The following is a 24,880-nucleotide window of genomic DNA, read 5'->3' as shown; positions in this document are numbered from 1 at the left end:
ACACAGTATCAGTCATTAGTAGATGGATACAAAGAGCTAATACATCCCTTCTCATCTCTCCAAAATTATATTATGTATGCATTTGTTCACTTTCCTGCTGTCTGACTTCCCCACTGGTAATGAATACTTAACAATATTCCCAGGATCAAGAATAGTACTTATCATTTATTAAGATACAATAAGTACTTGTTAAATAAATGAAGAAATAAATGCAAAATTTCAGAAAAATCAAGCAAAATGCTCTACACACATAAACCTGTAACACTTACTGAATTAATGAATGAACCACAACTTTTTTTCTATAGAAAAACATTCCAGGAAAAATGCAATATAATAGAATTTTAAGAAAAGTTGGAGCTCTGAAGAATTTTTGACATAAATATGACTATATGTTTTATGAGATCACCCTGTTCAAATATATTATTAAGATGGTTAAGGTAAAGGCTTCTTACAACATGGATATGAGGTACAATAATTGGTATGAATTAATTCAGTGTAAGAGTTTACCTTAGTTTAGAATCTACCTAAAATCCTTCCTCAAGCCTCTTTGTTAAAAATGGTAACTCTTGGGGCACCTGGGTGGCTCAGTGGGTTAAATAAAGCTGCTGCCTTCGGCTCAGGTCATGATCCCAGGGTCCTGGATGGAGGGAGCCTGCTTCCCTTCCTCTCTCTCTGCCTGCCTCTCTGCCTACTTATGATCTCTGTCAAATAAATAAATAAAATCTTTAAAAAAAAAAGGGAGGGGGACTCTTTTCCTCTGCTGCCCTTCAAGTTCTAGTGTGGTGGGCAGTGGGATCTGATAAGGACTCACTGATTTTTTTTTTTTTTTTTTTTTAGGAGCATTACCCAGACAAAGAGGATAAAAACCTGGTGTCCCTTGTGTTTCTTATGATCCAACTACTAATGTTTAATATGACATAACAACATGCTGGGAGACAGGAGAGTCTCAGGGATCTGAAACAACAGATTTAGTTTTGAGCCTTCACATCATTGCCTCAATCCAGTTCAGGCCAGGTCAGGTTACCAGAGACTAAAAATCAATTCTTTGAGGGCTGCTCATTAATTTATCATGTGTAAAGAAGAAAGTGACTTTAGTGGATACTTGTCCATTTTATTAAATTATTAAGAGAGGAAAGATCTTGCATCTTAAAAGATCATGTGAAACATAATTCCCTCTTACTTCTAAGGATTTCTCTTGCTTTGCTTGAGAAATACGACCTTCCAGGTCTCTCGTCCTTTACTCTCTGCCCTCTCTCTTGGCTCCCACTTTATAGATAGAATAAGAGCTAACTAGAGATTTTTTTGGAAGTGTTAAAAAAGGAAAATAAAGATTTGAAGCTTCTCCCTCTGGATGAAGTCGTTTTGGTTCTGCAATATGAAGAAGCATTTCAGACTCACTGAGCCTGAAAGTTGGGCCGCTTTTGGCTAACAAGAAAGAATCTCTGAAGAACAGAGAGTGGTGGTCATATAAAAACAGAATTTCCTGCCTTTAACAAGTATCTACACTGCTTTTCTGAGCTCAGAGTTTCAGACATGGTGACATGGTGTTTGCCACAAACCTACTCCTCTCTGACACAGCTTCCCCAGGGATAGAGGCATTTTTAATTGAGTAATTACAGATACTAAAGTACTCTTGAAATAGATTTTTTTGACAGCTTCAGCAGCAAGGCTTTCTCACCTTACATGTATCTCTGCCCTGACAAACACCAGTCCACAGGGAGCTTGTAAGTTCAACTACCAGGGTTATCAGATGTGGCTTAAATGTCTCCTGGAACATGTACATTTGACCCTGGGAGAGGGGAACAAATGGTCGAAACTGCCATCCAACAGTCATCTGATGTAAGAAGAACCCTTGGAAGCACCCACCTGGAGGCTCTGCCATCCTCCTCTGGGGATGCTGATGTACCACTAGCTCTCTCCCGGGAGAACAGCTTTATTGCCCTGGTTACTGACAGACTTAATCAAGATAGCACTGTGTATTTGGTTAGCAAACAAAAAGAAGATAACTTCAAGTTACTGATTACAGGGTTCTGCTATGCTATTTCTATTATTATATAGTCTCAAGTATAGATCTTATTTCAATAAACATTTACCTCATGCTACAGAAAACATAAAAATCAACCTTTAAGGGAGAATAATGAATAGGCATGACTAAAGGGAGCAAATATCATAGAACACATTATTTCAAAATCTGCCATTACTAGGTATGTACACTGCACAAGAGAATAATAATGAATGTTTCCTTTTTGCCATCTGTTGTTTTATAAGACAGCTGATTTCCTGTGAGCTGATTCTAGCAACTATGATTAATGAGGAATAAAAAAAGTAAAACAAAGTTACATTGAAAAATCAATCTTATTGATAAGAAAATATTTTGATGGCAAGTTAATTCTAAGAAGTTAGGACTGTTTCTTTTCCAAAATGAGAGATAAAGAAGATGACTGTTGTTCCTCCTTTTCTCCCTCTCAACTTGGTCTGGTCAGGGGCTCTGAAGACATAACGTGTAAGCACAGGGTTCCTAGTCTCAATGAATTCATGAACTGGTAAGACAGGTACAGAAGTAACTATAGTACAAACGTAGTGTGTACTAAAAGGGAAATATAGCTTAATATCAAGAGTGCAGGGCATGAAGTTAAGAAGGACATAGGTCTAACTGGCTTTGCCACTTGCACAATGTATGAGGTTAGGCAGTTAATCCTTCTATGCTTTGTCTTATTCATGATAATACAGAGGTCATATTAGTGCCTGCCTCCTAGGACAATGGTGAAAAATAAATGAATTTTGAGTATAAATCCTTAACAGAGCATGTTGTTTTTCAAGCTTCAATAAATAACACTGATGCAAACGAAAAAGATTAAAAGAAATACTTAAATTGCCATGGATATCCAAAGGAGAAAGATGATTCCATCCATAAACAAGAGATACAGAATTTTCTAGCCAGGACACTCCTCTCTTGGGATAGTTTGAATGTACAGGTTATCCTTGACGTGTAACTGGGGAAAGAGTACCTGGAAAGAAGAGGGGCTAATGCCACCTCTTATCTTCCAGTTCCCATACCCCCTTCTTTCTGAAATGCACAACCATGATCCTATGTCCAGCCTCAGCCTGTGCCAGTCCAGGTCACAGTAAATGACCTTGGAGTCTCTTCTCTCCCTCCCAAAAAATTTCTTCTTTTTCAACAATGGAGATGTTCTCAAAGGCTACCTTATATGTAAAAGAAAACATCCAGAGTATTCATAAAAACTAAAATTTCTGTTTCTGGTCATGATGGATTAACTGGGAATGGAGTAGTCTTCCTGCCATTCAACTGGAAAACTGGAAAAAATATGTGAAAAACTGCTTGTAAATATTAGAAGAAAGTAAAGATGTGATCCCTGGGAGAAAGGGAACAAGTGAGATGAATCCTACAGTTATCCTAGCTTTCATCTTGGATGCATTCCAGACTGGAAATGCAGTGAGAGGAAACTCAAGAATACTGGGGTCTCGTTGAGTTCAGGGGACATAGAACAGAGTTCACAGAGGTTAAGGGAGATAAAATTTTCTAGGACAAATACCAAAGAGGAAGAAGTTATGCAGGCTCAAGAAATCCATATAAGGGTCTCCTTGAGTTTGTTATTAAATATAAGTCACACATAAACAGGGTTAACTTCATAATGTTAGACAAAAGACAAACGAGGATCTTTAAGTTAAATGATTCACAGATACTGCAAAGAGCTAGGAGACACCTGAGCTTTTAATAGCCAGACTAGAAAGTCTGTGTTGAGCACTTGGGGCTTCAGATCCCAGCCCCAGAAGGGTCTATAGTAGCAAGTAACTTTGAACTATCAGTTTAGTAGTATGGCTAAGTCCACCCTACAGTAAAGGTTAATGTAGACCTTCGTAGAAACAAACCTTTCAAGAGAAAGACAACAAAATTTACATTGGAATAAAAACAAATCACAAATCTAGCATTCAATTAAAAGGAAATAATACTCATGCAAAGAAGCAGAGAAATGAGATTCAGAAACAGATTCCAAATGACATAGTCGAGGAATCAGCATAGAAGGACAATTATAAATATGCTCAACATACCGAAGAATTCAAAGGAAATAAATGAGGAAACAAATAGAAAATTTAAAAATGAGAATTTATAGAAATGAAAAATTATCTGAAATGAAAATATACTAGATGGGATTATCGGGATATTAACTGCAGAAAGACTAGTATCTTTGAAGACAAGATAGACAAGATAAAAGACAAGATAGACAATACACAGAGGGAAAAAAGGCTATAAAAAGTGAACAGCCTCAGTGATTTGTGGGATGATATCATAGTGGAGTCCTAGGATAGGGGCCAGAGGATAAAAATGACATATAGAAATAATGGCCGAAATTTTTCCAAATTTGATGAAAACTACAAACTAGAAGTCCAAAAAACTCAAAAAGCCCAACCAAGATAATACAAAGAAAACTACAGCCAGGCAAATATCATGACACAATTGGTAAAATCCAGAGATAAAGGGAAACATCAAAAGCAGCAGAGTGGAAATATCAGACATAATATACAGAAGAACAGTAAGAATGACTGCAAACTTCTCATTAAAACAACACAAGAATAGAGTAGTCGAATAATATCTTTAAAGTATTGAAAAAAAAAAGGTCATCCTAAAATTCTATATCCAGTGAAAACTCCTTCAAAAACAAAGACTAAATAAATACTATCTTAGGCAAACAAAAGTACAAAGAATTCATGACCAGCAGATCTGCACTACAAGAAATGTCAGAGCAAGTTTTTCAAGAAAGAAAGTAATACCAGATGGAAACTTGGACCTGCACAAAAGAATTAAAAGTGTGGACACGTGTAAATTTGTGAGCACATGAAAAATTAAAGTATGTCCTTGTTTTTTGATTTCTTTAAAATAAAACTGCTTAAAAACAAAAATAGTACCAGTGTATCAAGATAAGCTTTTTGATGTATATACTAACATTCATGACAACAATATCACAAAGGATGGGAAAGAGAAAATGAAAGAATAAAGTCATAAGGTTCTTACATTACACATAAAGTGATATATTATTTGAAGGTGAAAAGTGATAAGCTTAAGTGGCATACTGTAAACTCTAGAGTGACCACTAAAAATAATGGATAAACAGCTATAAGACAAGACTGGAGATAAATGGAATAATAAAAAATATACTTAAGTAATCTAAAAGAAGGCTAGAAAAGAGAAGAACAGATGGGATAAATAGGAAACATTTAGCAAGACAGTATATTAAACCCAACTACATAGGCTGCTTATAAGAAACACACTAATTAGGGGCACCTGGGTAATTAGGTAACTTGAGCCTCTGACTCTTGATTTTTACCATGCAAACCTTAATCATAAGAAAGCTTGGATGGACATATTAACTCAGACAAAGCAGATTTCTGTGGCAGTTTGTGTCCTCGGGGAAGCAGATGTCAAGACTAAACTAGAAGTTCAGTAGATTTATTTGGAGAAACACTTGTGCAAGACAAAGGTAACAGAGAGCAAGACTGGACAAGGAAAGACCTTCAGGAATGAATGCTATCTGACACCAGTGAAAAGAGAGGAGAGGAAAGAAGATTTGGGTTGGAAGGGCCTCAGGCTGCAGTGCAGGTGCAAGTGTCTCAGCCAGGCTAATGGGCAGTCCCCAGCAGATACTGTCCAGTAGAAGACCTGGAGCTGGACAAAAAGAGCCCAGCTCCAGTATCATGTTGTGCTCGGTCAAGACTGGCACCATCCTGGGGAGAACACCCACAAGGATGGCAGCTAAAGTCATGGGCTAAGTATACTACTTTTTGGAAAGGAGTTCTGAATAGCATGACTCTATGGCAGCCACAACTTTAGAACAAGGGATATGACCAAGGGCAAAGCATTATTTCTTAATGATAAAAAGCTGATTTCATAAAGAGAACCTAACAACCTAATTCTAAATATGTGTGCACTAAATTATAAGACTTCAAAATATTTAAAGTCAAAACTCTAAGAACTAAAAGGAAAAACAGACAAAAACAGACATCTCTATAGCTAGAGATGTCAACACTTCTCTCAGTAACAGAACAAGTAAACAGAAAATTGGGAAAAATATAGAAAAGTTAAACAACAGGATCAACCATATTAACTTAACGGATATTTCTAGAATACGCCCATCCAAAAGAGCAGCGTACATATTCTTTTTAAATTCACAGTGCACGGGGCCCCTGGGGGGCTCAGTTGGTTAAGTGACTGCCTTCGGCTCAGGTCATGATCCCAGGGTCCTGGAATCGAGTCCCACATCAGGCTCCCAGCTCCATGGGGAGTCTGCTTCTCCCTCTGACCTCCCCTCTCATGCTCTCTCACTCTGTCGTCTCTCTCTCTCTCAAATAAATAAATAAAATCTTTTAAAAAGATAAAATAAATTCACAGTGCACATCACCAGGATAAATCATATGCTTGGCCATAAAACAAGCGCCAATAAATCTTAAAGGACTTAACTCATAAAGTATATTCCTTGACCATAATGGACTTTATCTAGAAATTGGTGAAAGAGATCTAGAATATGCCAAAATACTGGGAATCAAACAATATATGTTTAAGTAACCCAGAGATCGAAGAAGAAATCCTGAGGGAAATTATAAAATATTTGTAAATGAATAATAGGAAAACTGCAACATCACCACACAAAACTACACAAATCAGTATTTGTGGATGTTGCTAAGGCAATCCTTAGAGGGAATATTATAGCATTAAATGCTTATATTAAAAAAGAAGAGAAGTCAATAATCCATGATCTAAGTGTCCATCTTAGGAACCTAGTAAAAGAAGAAAAAATTAAGCCCCAAATAAAGCAAAGTAAAGAAAAAATAAGAATATAAATTAATGAAAGAAAGAATAAGCAGATAAAAAATAGAGAAAATACGTTTTTTAAAACCTGGGTTTTGGAAAAGATGAATAAAAACGAAGAATTTTTAGCCAACTGATCAAGAAAAAAGGAAAGATTAATTACTAGTATTATGAAGGAAAAAGAGGATGGTCCCTAAAAATCCTACAGATAGCAAACAGATAGTAATGAAATATATAAACAACCATATGCCAAGAAATCCAAAAGCTTACATGAAAATGACAAATCCCCTGAGAGATATAAACTACTAAAACTGACAGCAAAAGAAATGGAATCTACCACATTTATTAAAGAAAGTGAATTCATAATTTAGAACCTGCCACAAAGAGAACCCCAGGCCTAAATGGCCTCACATACAAAATATAAAAATGAAGAAATATCAAACCTGCACAGAAAATGGGAGGCATAGGGAACTCCTCCCAGTTCATTGTAAGAAATCAGAATTATCTTGATGTGAAATCCATACAAGACCTTAAAACTAAAACCAGCAGACCAACATTGTTCATAAACATAAATACAGAAATCCTCCATAAAACAAGAGATATCAAATCTAGTACTAGCTGATGACAACTTGTATCTGACTGCTAATAAAGTCTACAGCAATATTACTGTTGAGTCGTATTTATGCTTATGTTACTGTAAGTCCTCTGGTGGAAATGAAGACTTATATTGGCACTGCTCATTTGATTTAAACTCAATAGAACAGGTCTTCCTCGTTAAATATATTGCTATACTGGCTAAGATAATGCAGTAAAATGGCTGATAGATAGCAAGTGCCTACAATGTCTAATGCTACCATTTTTTTAGCACCTACGTCCAGTTATAACATGTAGGCAGTCAAATCATTGTTTGCAGACTTGAACTAATTAGGCAGAGGGATCCTATTAAAGTGAATTCTTTAATTAGCCCTGTTGATAATACAGAAAAACTGAGGAGAGAGGCTGCAGACTGACCTTACAAGGAGTTAGGATTGATTTGAATTCCAAGGCAAACTTGGAAACAGGATTTAAGGGTCTTAGCCTGTGCAATGGGTTAGCATACAATTCATACCTAATCAGTTAGAGAACAGACTGCGACCCCAGAAGACAGAGTCTATAAGCTCCTGAAAATGGACAGGCTATCGCAATAATGAGAGGGCCAGCTTAGTCCCAGCCAAGGACCCCTTGATTATAGAAGGGAGGAGACAACTTCCTGTGAATTCGCAGCATTCAGGCTTCTCTTAAGACATTGTTTATAGTCTTGAGCTATTCCTGTGGAGATTAGGAACAATCTGATGGAAAAGATTAATGGTGCTTTATCATATTTGAATGTACAGTGGAAGTCTCATCGTTACTTTCAATTTTCCCTTAGCACAGTTGTAAACATAACTACTGCAATGAGTCAAATTCACTTTATGACTAATAATAATATTAGCTTTACTTCTTTTCCTTTCCTTTTTAGCTGATAGAACAATGGGTGATTATATAGTAGATTATATAGCAGACTCTTCTTCAGGTATGTTTTGGAGATCTACCTGAATACTCAAATTTGTCAATATAAAAATTTTTTCACAGGCAGATGGCTATCTTACAATTTATACTTATTATCCTCATATCACAAATTAACTGCCTTCTTAAGGTTTATTCAATTCTTTTTCAATTAATGAAAAATTTACTGAAATTATCAAGCATCACTGTTCACCAAAAAAAATTTGTAGTGGTTGGCTCAGTTGGTTAAGGGTCTCCCTTCAGCTCAGATCATGATCCCAGGGTTCTGGGATAAAGCTCTGCAGTAAATAAACAGAGTCTTAAAAAAAAAAATTATAGTGGGAACCTCATGTCTATATGGATTCCCCATATGTATGAAACTAAATTTAATTTTCTTCTATTTAAATTTTGTAATGGGCTTATTTTACATCATGTGTATATAAACCAAGACCAAATTTGACTTTCTAACTAAGAATAGCTTTATTTTCTCTTTACCTTATCCTCCACAATCTCAGTCAGGAAAGCTTCTGCATACTCAAAAAGCAGAGGAAAATATAAAGCCAAGCTGAGATTCAGATCCTGATCAACAGTTAGAGTCACACTTAACTAAGTGACTCCCCATTAACCACTCCTCAATACACACACACCATGCAGTGTGAATGATAGGGTCCCTACAAAATAAAAAAAAGAAATACCTCATTTCACAGAACTTTCAACAATTAGTAAAACAAAATGAATTAAGTCCATAAATGCTCATTCACAGTATTATAAGAAGAAAAATACCTTATTTGTGGGACATAAGCAACAGCATGGAGAACATTAGAAGAACGAAGGAAAAATGAAGATGGGGAAATCAGAAGATGAGACAAACCATGAGAGACTATGGACTCCAGGAAACAAACTGAGGGTTTTAGAGGGGATGGAGGCGGGGGGGATGGGTTAGTCTGGCGATTGGTATTAAGGATGGCACATATTTCATGGAGTACTGGGTGTTACACACAAACAATGAATCACGGAACACTACATCGAAAACTAATTATGTACTGTGTGGTGACTAACATAACATAAATAAATAAAATTTAACAAAAGAAAAAAGAAAAGCACTGAGAAACTAACAGTATTGATCCTGTTGAACATCAACATAAAACCAGTCACCATTCCAACTATTTTTTATACATCACTGTTTGTCTTTAGGCAAATAAGAAATCTTCCTTTAATGGCAACAATCCAGACTGTAGTAGTTCAACAATGGATTTCATCTTTGTAGGTAACTACCGAATCACAGAGGTGTTTATCTTATTATCAGAGTACTTGTCTTATCCAATGAGACTATATAGGACCCATAAACACAGAACAACATCTTGATTTATAAAGTGTCTTTCTTCAGAAATACCGAATTATTTGACATCTGTATTTCCTTGCTCTATTTCTATTAAGTGGAAATAATAGCAGTAGAACTGATTACTAAGGCAATTTTTCAGTCAGCTTTCCACAGTGGGGGCAAGGATGGCAGGGAGGCAGAGAGAAAAGCTAAGGAGGAAACGAGGGAGAGTAAACTCATCCCAGGCCTGAAAAGAATCTGCCAGCAAAGGCATTCTTCATTCTGATTTGTCTAGTACTGACATAGAACAAAGGATTCCTTCATTCATTAAATGTCCTTAAGAATGTACCAGGTACCAGGCTCTATATTGGAGATAACAGATACAATGTGAAGCAAAGACAGACATTCTCGGCCCTTGTCAAGACTGTGGTCTGAAAGGGAGGTAAATCCTATGGCTGCAATTACAAAATGGTGATAAATGTCATGAGTGAATGCTTCTCTGAGGAAAAGCTTCTTGAGCTGTGACTGGACAGATGAGTAGGATTCAACTCTGTGCACAGGGTGATGAGGCTCATGTCCAGAAGAGCACTACAGACAGGATAAATGTGGTAAAAGGGAGTGTGAGGCATCTGAACAACTTAAAGAAATGGAAGGAGCACTGGTGGCTAGAAAGGTGGATATGGCCAGATACACTGCCCTCCTGGCCATGGAAAGGATTTCAGTTCAATCCTTATCCTTAAACAACGGGAAACCATTAAAGATCATTTTAAGCAGAATTTTATTATTGCTTCCGTAAGATTATTTTTTACCAAGTACACTAAGAGGAAGCATGGAAATCTTAATGAAAATAATTTCCATGAGTCTTCCAATATAGTGTATGTATAACATGGTCCCTTTTAACATACAGTAAAAATGACTTCCCTCGATGCAAATGGAAGGTTTAGTCACAATTTTCATTCATCAAACAAATATTTGAGTACTATATGCCAGGTATGATTCTCAACCTGACTCCTAAAATTCATCAGAGAACAAGATAAAGACCTTCACCCTCATAGAGTTTAATTCTAGTAATACAGAAAAAAATAATACAAACAAGAAATAAGTAAATTATGTAGTAGTTGAGAAGATAGTAATGTCAAGGAAATGAGAAAAAGGGTTAAGGAGGATAGAAAGAGGAAGCAGGTGAGAGAGGTATCAAGTTTGGTATTAAACAAGGTTTAATTAAACAAGGCCTCAATTAGAAGATGAAATTTGTATAATTTTGGTTGCTCAACAAACTTTGACTGAAATAAAAGAATAATTCTAGTGCCATTTCTCAACACACTTCAAGTTTAATGTCTGAGACAATGAGATCAAAGGAAATATTAGCTATTGCTCAAAACTTGCTTATGTATTTTCTGTCTTGTCATGGTTCTTCTATTAACAATGACATTTTGAATATCAGCTCACGATTTTACTGCACTTTCCATAAGGCAGTGATTTATTCATGAGCAAAAGAAAAGCAGTATCACCAGTATTATAACTTCAGCTTCTCTCAGCTGGTAAATGCTGACAGATTTTTATCTTCAATTCAGTCCTTATGTCAGTAAGGGTAAAAAACCCAAAAGATACTTCACAGTAACAAATACAGCAGGAGAGGAAATGAAAGGTAAATGTATATTACTAAAGTAATAGTACTTGTATAATCAATACAAAATTATTATTAGCTAATACCCTTAATTACAAGCAACCTTTAAAATAAGTTTTAATACATGTCAAGATTGCAACTCACCTCTTTTTTTTTTTGGAATAAAAAAAGGTGGGAAGTGAAATTATAGCTTCCTTGAAAACACAAATGGTCCCAAAATGATTACTGGGAACAAAAGAAGCAAAATGACTGTCAAAGGAAATATGCTCTGAATCCAGGACAGCAAATAGTTCTTGTTTACAGTAAGCTGTGAACAGCCAGCTTTGACTATTAGCAGTTATGTGCCAAAGATTATTAACTCAACTACATACTGGGGGCATTAAGTCACAGGATGATTGTTGCTTTTATGCTGTACTTCCACTAAAGCTTGATTTTATTGCCCATTTTCCACAGCTCTTAGATAGGCTTCAGTTGTAAACAACAGCCTTTGGTAATTCTTCTACAGGAAACAAATGATGCAGCCTATGAGTAAAGCCTTTATTATTTATATTTTATAATGTATTATAATATCGATAACATTCAACAAGGGAAGAATAACATATTCAAGCACCACTCTCCATTTACAAGTCAAATGAGTTATCTGTCTTACCTAATAGATTATGGCTTTTTTTTTTAGATTATGTTTTTAATTTTGATAATTAGTGGCCTTAAATGAAATCATTTTTATTTTTCTCAAGTGTTTATGTTTCTTCTATTAGAAAGCCAAACTGTAGTCTAAACTTCCAGAGGGAGACATGTACATCAAGATGCCATGTCAGACTTAAAATAATAATAGTAATGGTAAAATATTTTAGATGTTTACTAGGTGCTGATTAGTGTGTAAGTGCTTCATGGGTACTATCTAATTTCATCCTATGTAATTAGATATATGTACCACCCTATGAGATTGTACTATAATGATTGGCATCATTTTACAGAAGAGGAAATGGAGGCACAGAGAAGTTAAGTAATTTTCTCAGAATTGTACAGTGAGCCTTCTTCTGACTCTGTATGAGGCACAGAAAGGTTAAGTAATAGGCCCAAGATTGCATAGCATGGCTTCTGATGTTACATGAGGCACAGAGCAGTCAAAGAGTTTGCCAGAATTACAGAGCTAGGCTTCTGACAATGTTTAAGGTAAAGAATTAGGCAGCTAGCCTCTGATACTGCACAAACAGATGAGTAATCCTGCAGTGCCCCATTTACTACCTCTGCTTTCACATTGTAGGAATTTACATTTTTACAAGTCGTCTACTTCTGGGAATGATTTTTTTGTTTGTTTGTTTTTTGGTCTCTATAGGTACACTATGCTGAATCAGGAAAATTATAGCATGAGGAAACAACAATACATTCTGTGAGCTTTTCAGCCAGCAGGTCAACTTGCTGGGATGAAAAGATTTGCAGTAATACAGTAACACACTCCCAAGGCTGCAAGTGCGTTTGCAAAGAGCACAGTAACAGCATGTGGGAAGGTGGAATGCTGAAAGGTAAGCAGGACAGAGCTCTGCCTGGCACAGATGCCTGCCTTCTACTGCCCGGAGGAAAAATAGATCAATTCAGCTCTAAAAGCAAAACTTCACTAACCTCTACATCTTGGAATGAGAAAAAGATGCTACATCTATTTACAGAACCTGTCCTCTAAACCCACTCGTAAGACAAGAAAAATCATTCTTGGTCAAGTATTCTCTTTGAATAGAAGACCTACAAAGAATATGTAATCACTAGGTGATGTTATGTGACTCATGGAAAGGGAAGGGGGAAAAAAACAAATTATTTATTTAGTTCCAAGGACTGGGCTAAACTCCATTTTATAGGGTTCCCATTTCATCTAATTAAATCTTGACAATGTACCTAAAAGGTACATTTATAGTGTTTTGTGTTATTCCGCCTGTTTGTAAGGATTAGAAGGACTGAGGGTAAAAGCAATTATGTAAATTGCCTGAGTAAATAGGAAGGGAGATCAGAGTTTCACCTCAGATCTGTCTGACTCTGAAGGGCCACACCCCACACTGCCCAACATGGCTGTCCCACCTCAGAGGAGTATCTTTGTAAGAGACGGTCTATTTCTTTCAGAAAACGAGATTTTATCATGGTCAAGAGCTGAACTCTGGGGTGAGACTCCCTGGCTTTGAAACCTAGTTCTGCTGATGACTGACCAGTCATGTAAACTTGAGCAAGTCACTTGACTTGGGTGTGCCTCAGTTTCCCCAGCCATAGGTAACGGTACCTATATTGCAGTACTGCTTTCAATGTTAAAGGAGTTAATATACATGAGACTTTAGGGTTATGCCTGGCACATTAATGCTCAATAATGTTCTTACTTATGTTATTAAGGGAACTCTGCTGTATCATGAACTGCTAGAAAGTATTACGTGTGCAGTATTACAAACCTATTGTATCCCCACTGTTTTATATAATCCCTGATATAAAATACATGTTCAGTACAGTCCGATAAATAAATTAATAACTAGACCAGAGGATTATAAGTTCTTAAAATGGTTTGTTATCTGACCTGTCATTACCTCTCCCAAATCATCTCCTGCTCCATGTTGCCTTGTTATCTCCACTCCAGTAACACTGGCCTTCTTGCACTTTCTTGGGAAAAAAAGACACCCTAGGGCCTTTGCCCTTGCTGCTCCCTCCAGCAGATTAGGCCTTCTTCAGACCTAAATTCAAATTCTTTTTCTTAGTAAATCTCTCTACCTTCCACCCCCATTTTAAATTGCAACAACCCTTCATCCAGGCCTCTGGAACCCTCTATACTTTTGTCCCTCCTTTATTTCTTCCTACTGCACTCATTTGTCACAATACACTACATACTAAGAAGTAACTTATTTCACTTATTTTCTATCCCCAGAACATAAGCTTCATAAGAGCAGAAATTGTCTGTTGTGTTCTGTATACTACTGTGAGAGTATACAGTACTCTCAGTACTGAGAAGAGGGTCTGATAATACGTATTTGCTGGGTGGTGAATGAATATAAGCTATAAATTTACTAAAGATCATTATTTCAACTTTGTATGAGTCTGAATATAGAAATACATGCTAGGAAAATAACAAAAGGACAGATCTTTGGGTAAAGATGGGTATGAGATACTAGTAAAATATAAATGCTCCTTTCCTAGGAAGCTACTAACTTTGCATGTAAGTTAAACTGGTATTTCAATTCCCATATTGCATCTATAATCATGGATAGTAGAGGAAGTTATCTATTTTATGGGAAATGAAAAGACAGTCTTTTTTTTCCACAAGCACACATGGTTAAGTAGATACTGTCAAGCTTTCTCTTTGCCTAAAACAGACTGACTCTACATTTCACCTAAGTTAAATGTCTTTTTTTTGATCAGCATAAGTATGACCCTCTGTCATAATTTTCTATCTCTAAATTTCCAAAGGGAAGAACAGAAAATATTCTGTGCCCTCAGCAGGTCCTACCAAAATTCACTGTAGCATACAAAAATGTATGTAGGGGCATACAAAAATGCCTTGAGCAGGGTCACCTGGACAGTTCAGTCCATTAAGTGTCCAACTCTTGGTTTCAGCATATGTCATAATCTCAGGGTTGTGAGACAGAGCCCCTCATCTGACTCTCAGATCATCTCAGAGTCTGCTTAAGTTTCTCTCCCCCTATGTCCTTCCCCCACTAAAATAAATAAATAAAATCTTCTAAAAAAGGCTTTGAGCAGAAATGTTACCCACCTCTTCAGGACATTTTTAAAAACCTTACTTCTGTTTCCTAAATTATTATTTTATTAATCTGCATATTTAAAAAACTAAGATAATATAGATAATATTAATAAACTATGTTTTTTTGCAGAGTCTTTATAAATACAATAGAACTAAAAATGCATGTCCTATGTAACATACATTGCAGTACATGTAAGTATAAGTCAGTCCACACACTTTTTAATTATATTTGATATAATTATATAGACAATCCTCCATAAACACTGAATTTAAAAGTTAATACTCAGGTTCTTTTTTTGTTTTCAGTTTCTTTTTAGAATTCCAAATTTTATTTATCTTTCAAAACCCTACCAAAATTTTACTACCTTCAAGCTATCTTACCAGGTTCCCTCACTATTCTGAGTTAAACACTTAATTCTGGATGCCATAATACCTGCAATCTAAATGATTTACTTACATATCGTCTCTCTATGAGACTGTGAACTGGAGGGCAAGACATTTATCTGTGTAAGCCGGAGCCTGGACACCACATGGCACAAAGTAAATGTTCAGTAAATACTGAAATGAGTTACTGAATCAAAGTAAATTTTATAAATGAAGCTAACGAACCAAGTCACACAGGATAAATTAAAAATAAACTCAAGTGTTGGAAAATAGGTATACTTGGTTTATGGCTGTATCAATTTTTTGAAAGGCACTTTTGATAATGAGCCTTTTCTTTTTTTTTTTTTTTTAAGGTTTCATTTGTTTGAGAGGGAGAGAGAAAGAGAGCATGAACAGAGCGAGAGGCAGAGGGAAAAGGAGAAGCAGACTTCCCATTAGCAGGGAGCCATATTCAGGGCTTGATCCCAGGACCCTGGGATCATGACCTGAACCAAAGGCAGATGCTTAACTGACTGAGCCACCCAGACACCCCATAGAAAAGTTTTGTGTGTGCCAAAAAAAAAAAAAAAAAAAAAAAAAAAATGTGTGGAATAATTAGTTTTCTCTCTAAGTGGAACAATATTTGTTTCAAGAGTTTTTCTCAAGTCAGCTTTTAAGGCCATTGCCCCTATAAAGCTCTTCTATTTCCGCAAATAGTAATGGCTGCTGCTTCCTTTATGTCCCCAGGTCCTGAATATATTCTATCCCAGCCCATCTCCTTCATTAAATGTATTTGCTCTCATGACAGCCTCTTTCACTGGACAGAAAACCTTCTGAGGGCAAAGATTATCTTATCTTCATATCCCTGATATCTGGTACACACTAAGTCCTTAATAAAAATACACCCAAAACAAAACAAAACAAAAACCACCACCACCCTCTTTGAGTTTAAAATTTTAATTTTGAACTAGCCTGACTCAGCTCTTACTGGGGTCCCAGAATCTGGATATGGGCCCATTTGACAATGTTAATGGACCCTGAATTAGAGGAAATGCCTGTGAAATCCTAGAAAACAGGCCAACTTATATTATTTTTTTTTCTAACAAGTAACTCAATAATGGAGCTATTTGCCCGTCATTGCAATGAAATCATTCAGTCTTTTATGTTTTTGTGGACTCTTCCCATGGAATTTCCAAATTAAATTGTGTGGAATTATATTTTATCACCCACATCCTAAATTTCTGAAGAAAACTGTCTTAAGTTTTGAAAGAACAAAATAGCCAAAGGAGGGCGAACTAGATGTAGGAATATAGACTGGATATGTAATATTTCTTGATAAATGTCTGTTTTCATAATTCCCTTCCCTGACCCCAATAACCAGAACTGCAAGCACCATGGGAAAAGAAGAGGGAGATGCTATGAGATGCCAGACTCACTTGAGCCCCCTCAGCCAGACTTCTGCCCCTTCACCCTCTCTCCTGAGAGCATTGCTGCTGTTTCCCTTCCCCATCTGCAGGCCAGGCACAGTTTCTCTGGCAGCTAACTTTCCTCAGCAATGAAGCTGGGAGCATCCCACAAATATTAGTAAGCCACACACTGTGCTGGACCACTGGCCAAGAGAATGGCAGGAGAAAAGCCCAGGCAGAGTCTGTGTTCCTGGAGCTTGGAGACTAGCAGAAAAGAAAATGAAACATGTCTTTGCAATAAGATTAGATGAATGCTACAATAAGGTACATAAGGGTAACCTGGAATCAAACTCGGATACCTGTGTTGAGAATATATTCTATCTTAACAAGAACTGAGGAAAAGACATAGGATCATTTGCAGATGAGTGTATGGCTGGCAACTCCTCTCTTCCCAGTTTTCTGATCAGTAAATGTAAATGATAAACCTACCTCCCTCTTAAAGTAGTTGTAAGAATTAAATGGATGGGGGCACCTGGGTGGCAGTTAAGCATCTGCCTTCTGCTCAGGACACGATCCCAGGGTCCTAGGATCCAGCCCCACGTCAGTCTTCCATCTCCATGTGGAGCCTACTTCTCCCCCTCTCTCTCTGTTCTTCTCTGCATGCACTATCTCCTGCTCTCATTCTCTCTCTTAAACAAATAAATAAAATCTTAAAAAAAAAAAAAACCACCAAAACAAAACAAAACAATTTAATGGCTGGCAAAAGATACAGCACTGTGACTAGGGCCTGACCCACCATAGGTACTAATGCATCTCTGATATGATGTGCTGTATGGAAGTCAGTCTAACCTAGGCAGTGTCTGAGATAAAGGGACTTCTAAGCTCAGTCTTGAAGAATGGGAGTGAATGCACTGTAGATATAATACCCTCTTAAGACTGCTGTACCAATGTTCAACATGCAGGGTGGCTTCCACATAGAAATTTATTTTCTCACGGTTCCAGAGGCTGGAAGTCTAATATCAAGGTGTCAACAGGTTTGTTTCTCCCAAGGCCTCTGTCCTTGGCTTGAAGATGGCCATCTTCTCACTATGTATTCTGGTGGGCTTACCTTTGTGCCAGGATGCTTCCTAGTTTCCTCTTCTTATAAGATCAGTCAGATTGGGTAAGGGTCCACTGTAACAATCCCATTTTAACTCAATTACTTCTTTAAAAGCACTATCTCCAAATTTAGTCACATTCTGAGATACTGGTGTTAGACACTGAACACATGAATTTTGGAGGAACACAATTCAGCCCATAAGAGTAAGGTAGGCAGGGAGGGGCACAAAGAAGAGGGTTGTTTCTAACAAATATACCACTCTGAAATAAATATTACTCTTAGAAATGTTATTACTTCTAATAACATGCATGAAGTGAAAAAAGATGGTGTAGCATGTTGAAAAGAAACCCAAAGAACGTAAACCCTTTTGCAGTATAAAGGGGGAATATCAAAAGTTGAAAATAGAGAGGGAAGGAGCAGCAAATCGGGCCATGTAGGGTCTTACAAGATAGTTTAAATATTAAGCAATGGTAGTTTATCCTCAGAGGAATGGGAAACCATTGTGGAATTTCAAGTACGGTGCATATGCAACCTGACTGAATTCCATTTTAGAAAAATCATTCTAAAAAAAAAAAAAGAAAAATCATTCTTTCTGTATTATGAAGAGTTTTCTGGAGGCAGAGTGAGCATCTGGGAGTCATCTGAAGTAAGACAAGTGAGAAAGACTGATGGCTTGAACATGCCTTGGGGTTGTAAGAAACTGATACAATCTGGGAAGCAAATCAATGGACCTTGTGATGGATGGGGGGCTAGGGGGGAAGGAGGATGATTCCTACATTACCAGGAAATGGGTAGATAAAAGTAAAGGAAGATGACAAAGTCAAAATGGACATTTTGAATTTCAGAACCTTATGGGACTGCCAAGAGACCATTAGCTATTGATAATACCTGTGGCTTATTAATTCCTCACTCTACAACGCATAATGTACCAAGAACTCTATAAACATTATCAAACACCCTTCTACAGAAAAGGAAGCTAAGCCCTAATGAGATACTATAACTTAACCATGGCCCCATATGCCTTCCACAACCATCCCCAGAGACACCACTATCCTGAACTCTGATACCATATATTAGTTTTGGCTATTTTTGTACAGTGTATGAATAAAAGTGGTGTGTATATAATCTTTTGTATTTAATGTACATGCATCTTAAAGTCTGTAATCTAGACAATATGATACTCTATGTAGAAAACCCAAAAAACTCCATCCCAAAATTGCTAGAACTCATATAGGAATTCACCAAAGTGACAGGATATAAAATCAACGCACAGAAATCAGTTGCATTTCTATACACCAATAATGAGACAGAAGAAAGAGAAATTAAGGAGTCGACTCCATTTACAATTGCACCCAAAATCATAAGATACCTAGAAATAAACTTAACCAAAGAGGCAAAGGATCTGTACTCAGAAAACTATAGAACACTCATGAAAGAAATTGAGGAAGACAAAAAGAAATGGAAAAATGCTCCATGCTCATGGGTTGGAAGAACAAATATTGTTAAAATGTGTCTGTGTTATCTAGAGCAATCTATACATTTAATGCAATCCCTATCAAAATACCATCAATTTATTTTCACAGAGCTGGATCAAATAATAATCCTAAAATATGTATGGAACCAGATAAGACCCTGAGTGGCCAAAGGAATGTTGAAAAAGAAAACCAAAGCTAGCGGCATCACATTTCTGGACTTCAAATTCTATTACAAAGCTGTAATCATCAAGACAGTATAGTACTGGCATAAAAACACACAGGCCAGTGGAACACAATAGAGAACCCAGAAATGGACCCTCAACTCTATGGTCAGCTAATCTTCGACAAAGCAGGAAAGAATATCCTATGGAAAAAGACAGTCTCTTCAACAAATGCTGTTAAGAAAATTGGACAATCACATGCAGAAGAATGAAACCAGACCATTTCCTTATACCATACACAAAAACAGACTCAACATGGATGAAAGACCTAAATGTGAGACAGAAATCCATCAAAATCCTAGAGGAGAACATAAGCAAAAACCTCTGTGACCTTGGCCGCAGCAAATTCCTGCTAGACATGTCTCCAAAGACAAGGGAAACAAAGGCAACTGGGACTTCATCGAGTTAAGAAGCTTTTGCACAGCAAAGGAAACAGTCAACAAAACCAAAAGACAGCCCCAGAGAATGGGAGAAGATATTTTCAAATGTCTTATCAGATAAAAGGCTAGTATCCAAAATCTATAAAGAACTTGTAAAACTCAACACCCAAAGAAAAAATAATCCATTCAAGAAATAGAAGACATCAACAGACATTTTTCCAAAGACATCCTAATGACCAACAGACACATGAAAAATGCTCCACATCACTTGGCATCAGAGAAATACAAATCAAAACCACAATGAGATACCACTTTACACCAGTTACAATGGCTAAAAACTAACAAGTTAGGAAATAAATGTTGGTGAGGATGTGGAGAACGGGGAACCCTTTTACACTGTTGGTGGGAATGCAAGCTGGTACAGCCACTCTGGAAAACATTATGGAGGTTTCTCAAAAAGTTGAAAATAGAGCTACACTACCATCCAGAAATTGCACTACTGGGTATTTACCCCAAAGATACAAATGTAGTGATCTGAAGGAACACCTGCACCCCAATGTTTATTAGCATCAATGGCCACAATAGCCAAACTATGGAAGAGCCTAGATGCCCAATGACAGATGAATGGATAAAGAATATGCAGTATACACACACAAACACACACACACACACACACACACACACACAGTGGAATACTACTCAGCCATCAAAAAAAAGAAATCTTGCCATCTGCAACAACATGGATGGAACCAGAGGGTAAACAAAATAAGTCAATCAGAGAAAGATAATTATCATATGATCTCACACATATGTTATTTAAGAAACAAGGCAGAGAATCATAGCGGATGAGAGGAAAAAATAAAAGGAGACAAAATCAGAAAGGGAGACAAACCATAAGAGATTCTTAATCATAGGAAACAAACTGAGGGTTGCTGGAGGGGAGGGAGTGGGAGGATAGGGTAAAGGGGTGCTGGACATTAAGGAAGGCATGTGATGTAATGAGCATTCAGTATTATATAAGACTGATGAATCACTGACTTCTACATCTGAAACCAATAATACATTATATGTTAATTGAATCTAAATTTTAAAAATTTTAGCAAATAAAATAAGTTTGCAATCTAACTTGAGAAAAATAAAGGTTGTTATAGACAGAAACATAAGTATAATCACATGAACTCATTTTCCTATATTCTAAGGTATATAGTACATACACATTTGAATTGCCAGGTAAAATCAGTAATGTGAAATGAATCCAAGGAAGAATAAGGCCCATTTTAGTGTTGTATCTTTTGAAGGCACTCCGTCACTGACCCAGAGTAACTGTAACAAATCCCTTCATATAAATTAAAGATTAGAACGTAAAGCAAATAGTAATGGGGAGAGCAGTTTTAAAGGTAAAGTTCTACTTCAGTAACTTAAAGTAAATTTAGGTAAGTTTTGGACAATAATAAATCTGAAATTAACTCTAATAATTGTTTATCAAAGTAATTACCTTTTCTAATTAGGTATCTTTCACACTGCTGAGGAACACACAGTAACCAAGTATTTTGATTGTGTTTTTTAAAACAATAGGAATGTCAGTAAAATATAAACTTTTTTTTACTGGTTTTTAAAATTCTTTTCTAAAATAATTCCATAGAAGTTGTGTATTTAACTTTCAATATTTTACTGTATGTTCATTATACTTTATGATTTTACTATGTGCTTGCTGAATTGTGAGTTTGTTTCCGACTTGGACCTAAGAATTTCTTGGTTGGGTGGAGATTACAGTCTTTATTTTTAGGATAAGATCTTCCTCTGATAGTTCTTCTTATGAATTTTACTATTTTTGCTCTCAATCACAGTATAAAAAACTTAAAAAATTTTACTTGGAGGATGAAAACAGTCACATTTGCAAATTTACTGCTATCCAACATTTAAAGTTGCCCAACATACGTAAAGGGAGAAAAACTCACCTATACATTATAGTTCTCCAAAAAATTTTATTTGATCAAACTTACAGGGGCATGCATTTTTATGATATGATTCCATTTCAGAGAATATTCACATCATTTTCTAGCATACTGAATTATTTCTGTGAACTCCTCCTGCAAGTCTTTGGATCCTGAGTTCCTCTGAAACCCCTAACATTCCTGATTATATTTTGATGTCTCCCTCCTAGAAGAGAGCCAACAATTAGCACAGACTTCTTGTTGAACCAAACAAGGTTCTGATTACAATCTTAATTAATCTCCTTTGAAAAAACAGTCAACCACCTGTGACCAAAATTTTGATTGCAGGATATTCTGCCTTTAAAATCAGTGGGTAGCAGCAACTTCTGCATGAAATTTAGCCTGGTTACTATTTAGCAGAGGAACTTTGCACTTGATTATGAAAGCCTAGTCTCTGTATTATCTTTCATTTCTTTTCAAGGTCAGATAACTAAGAATCTGTGAACATGTTCAAATATTAGCTATTTTCTACTTTTCAGTTTTGCTCTTGTAATTTCCATATTTATTTCCTATCATAGATGAGTTACAGATTGCAGTTTCTTCACTCATTTAAGACTGATGTTCCAGAAACATCTCTGGCTTATTTAAAATTTTTAAATTTGTTGCAGAGCTCAAGCTCTAAATATACAAATACATACATATTATATATATGTATATGTGTATATATGTATATTTTAATATTATATATAAGTATATTCACATTTTCTATATGAAGACAGTCATCGCAACTTTATATATAGTACAGAAAAAGTATAAAATGATAATAAAGACTACCCAAAGTGGGGCTTTTACTGATCACTAACAGGATATTCCAAATGAGAACAAGAATTTCCTTATTCATTTCTAAGCTTTTCTTTTTGAAAAATCTAATTTTTTCCAAACTTGCCAACCAAGTCTTTAATAAAACTTTCTGAAACTTAATTAATTGTGTCTAAAAGGATTAAAGTAAGAACTAAACCCACATCTGTCAGGATATCTGAATTTACCTCTTTTAAAATTAAATATAAGGCATCAGTGGTAAAATGAAGATTAGAAGAAAAGAGAGTAAGTACTGAAAAGAAAAAGCCTACTCCATGCTTATTAAGTATTACATTTTAATTGATTTTTAACCAGCATTTCACTCAAACTTACATTATACAGTGTCACATGTGAAATGAGTATGATTAAAAAAACCCATTTAATAAAGAAATATTTTAGAACAAATGTAAAGCATAAAGCAGTCTTATGCTCCTACCTGACTCTTACCCACAAATAAATCTTCAGTTCCTATTTTGCCTTTTATCTTCCCTGATTAAAAACCACAACTCTTATTTATCTAAGATAATAAATGGACAGATACAGAATGAACGAAAGTCACAAATACCATAAAATTTCATTTTCAGGTCTGTTTTAATATAAATCTTTAACTAGACCAACCGACTAAGAGGAAAACTGGATAATTTATATTTCCCCTTCTTTCCCTTCCTGCTTTCTGGGCTAATATTAAAAAGCAAGCAAGAAACAGACTCTAGAGCCATCTCTATGCCCTATACCAAAGGAGAACAGCGCAATCATACTTATGATACACGGATTTTAAGCATCACCCCCCATTCCCATTTCTCATCTGATACAATTACAGTATGTTTGCCACAGGAATTTCTTACTTTGGATCTTCTAAATAATATTCCTAGCAAACCTACAATGCAGTGACATATGTTTAAAAAAAAAAAAAAAAAAAAAAAAAGGAGTTCCTCAAGCTTCAGGTTGTTTCCCAGCTCCTCCTCCCCAAAACCTGGAAACAGCTAGTTAGCATAGCACAAAGAAAGGACTCAACAGCACTTGCGGAAAGGTCCTCAAAGTCAAAAATTTCTAGCTCAGGTATTGAACTACTGAGGCCTAGTCTGGGGGAAACACCCTCAAAGCCTCTTGATATGAAAGGTAATCCAAAAGGCAGAACTCATCCAATTTTCTGGGGCAATGCAGTGTAAGAGCTTAAGATCTAGTCCTGCTTATGTTGGATGAACAACTCTGTGTTCAATGCTCTTCTCTACTGAACTCTGGAAAGACCCTTAACATCAGTTTTTAACTAATTTACTAAAATTGCTATAAAACACTGGCAATTTGGTCTGTCCCTGTGTCTCTGAAGTCACAGGTCCCATTAACTTTGGAATGATAGAAGGAGACATAATGCAAGAGAGAGAGAACAAAATTGGGAAAATTATTTATACTCTTGCCATTGCTTAATTTTTTTAATTCATTGGGATAAACAGGTAGAACATCAACCACTACTTAAATGTTCCTTTACTAAATCTATATGAATTTTCTCTCCCCTGGTAACATCATGATAGCTATAAGTCCAAGCTGTGTATTAACCATCAATATATCCCTATAATTTCTAATTCAGATACACTCTTCCCAATATGTAACGCTGGCTAGGTTTTTGCCCTCATTATGCCTGCCTCTGACGCATCTCTCTACAGACATTTTACTTCTTTAGGTTTTACTCCATTTGTTTCCTCCTCTTTCAATCCTGGTCTGCGCCCATCTTTCCCCACATATCTCCACAGAATACATAACAGGGCTTCCTCCTGTTTCCCAAACTTTACCTTGTTACAGAATGGCTCATTCCACTAATCAGTTTCAATCTTCCAAAAAATACTGCTATTTTCCATTTCTGATAACTATTAAACAGGCCATATTCTCTGTAAAGGATCAGAAAGGATATTTTGATGCTAAGAGTTATCTTCATTACTCATCTTGGGTTTTTAACACATTTGTGACAAAATGATGGACCTAGAGAATATGATGGATGCTAAGTGAAATAAATCAGAGGAAAACAAATACCATATGTTTTCACTTATATTTGGAATCTTAAAAAAGAAACAAAAAACAAACAGAAACAGAAATGGACTCACAGATAGAATAATCTAGTGGCTGCCAG

The 24,880-nt window shown here is 36.2% G+C and overlaps 1 protein-coding gene across 5 annotated transcripts in view; it reads right to left on the bottom strand.

Annotated features, from left to right (window-relative positions):
- The window catches only part of ARHGAP28 (Rho GTPase activating protein 28), a 243,897-nt gene that overhangs the window by 157,249 nt on the left and 61,768 nt on the right, over positions 1 to 24,880 (bottom strand). The gene's annotated exons all lie outside the window — the stretch shown is intronic.

This window comes from Lontra canadensis, unplaced genomic scaffold, assembly GCF_010015895.1.
Source record: "Lontra canadensis isolate GAN:19392208 unplaced genomic scaffold, GSC_riverotter_1.0 scaffold57, whole genome shotgun sequence".
Taxonomy (NCBI): domain Eukaryota; kingdom Metazoa; phylum Chordata; class Mammalia; order Carnivora; family Mustelidae; genus Lontra; species Lontra canadensis.
This window is presented reverse-complemented; position numbering and strand designations above follow the sequence as displayed.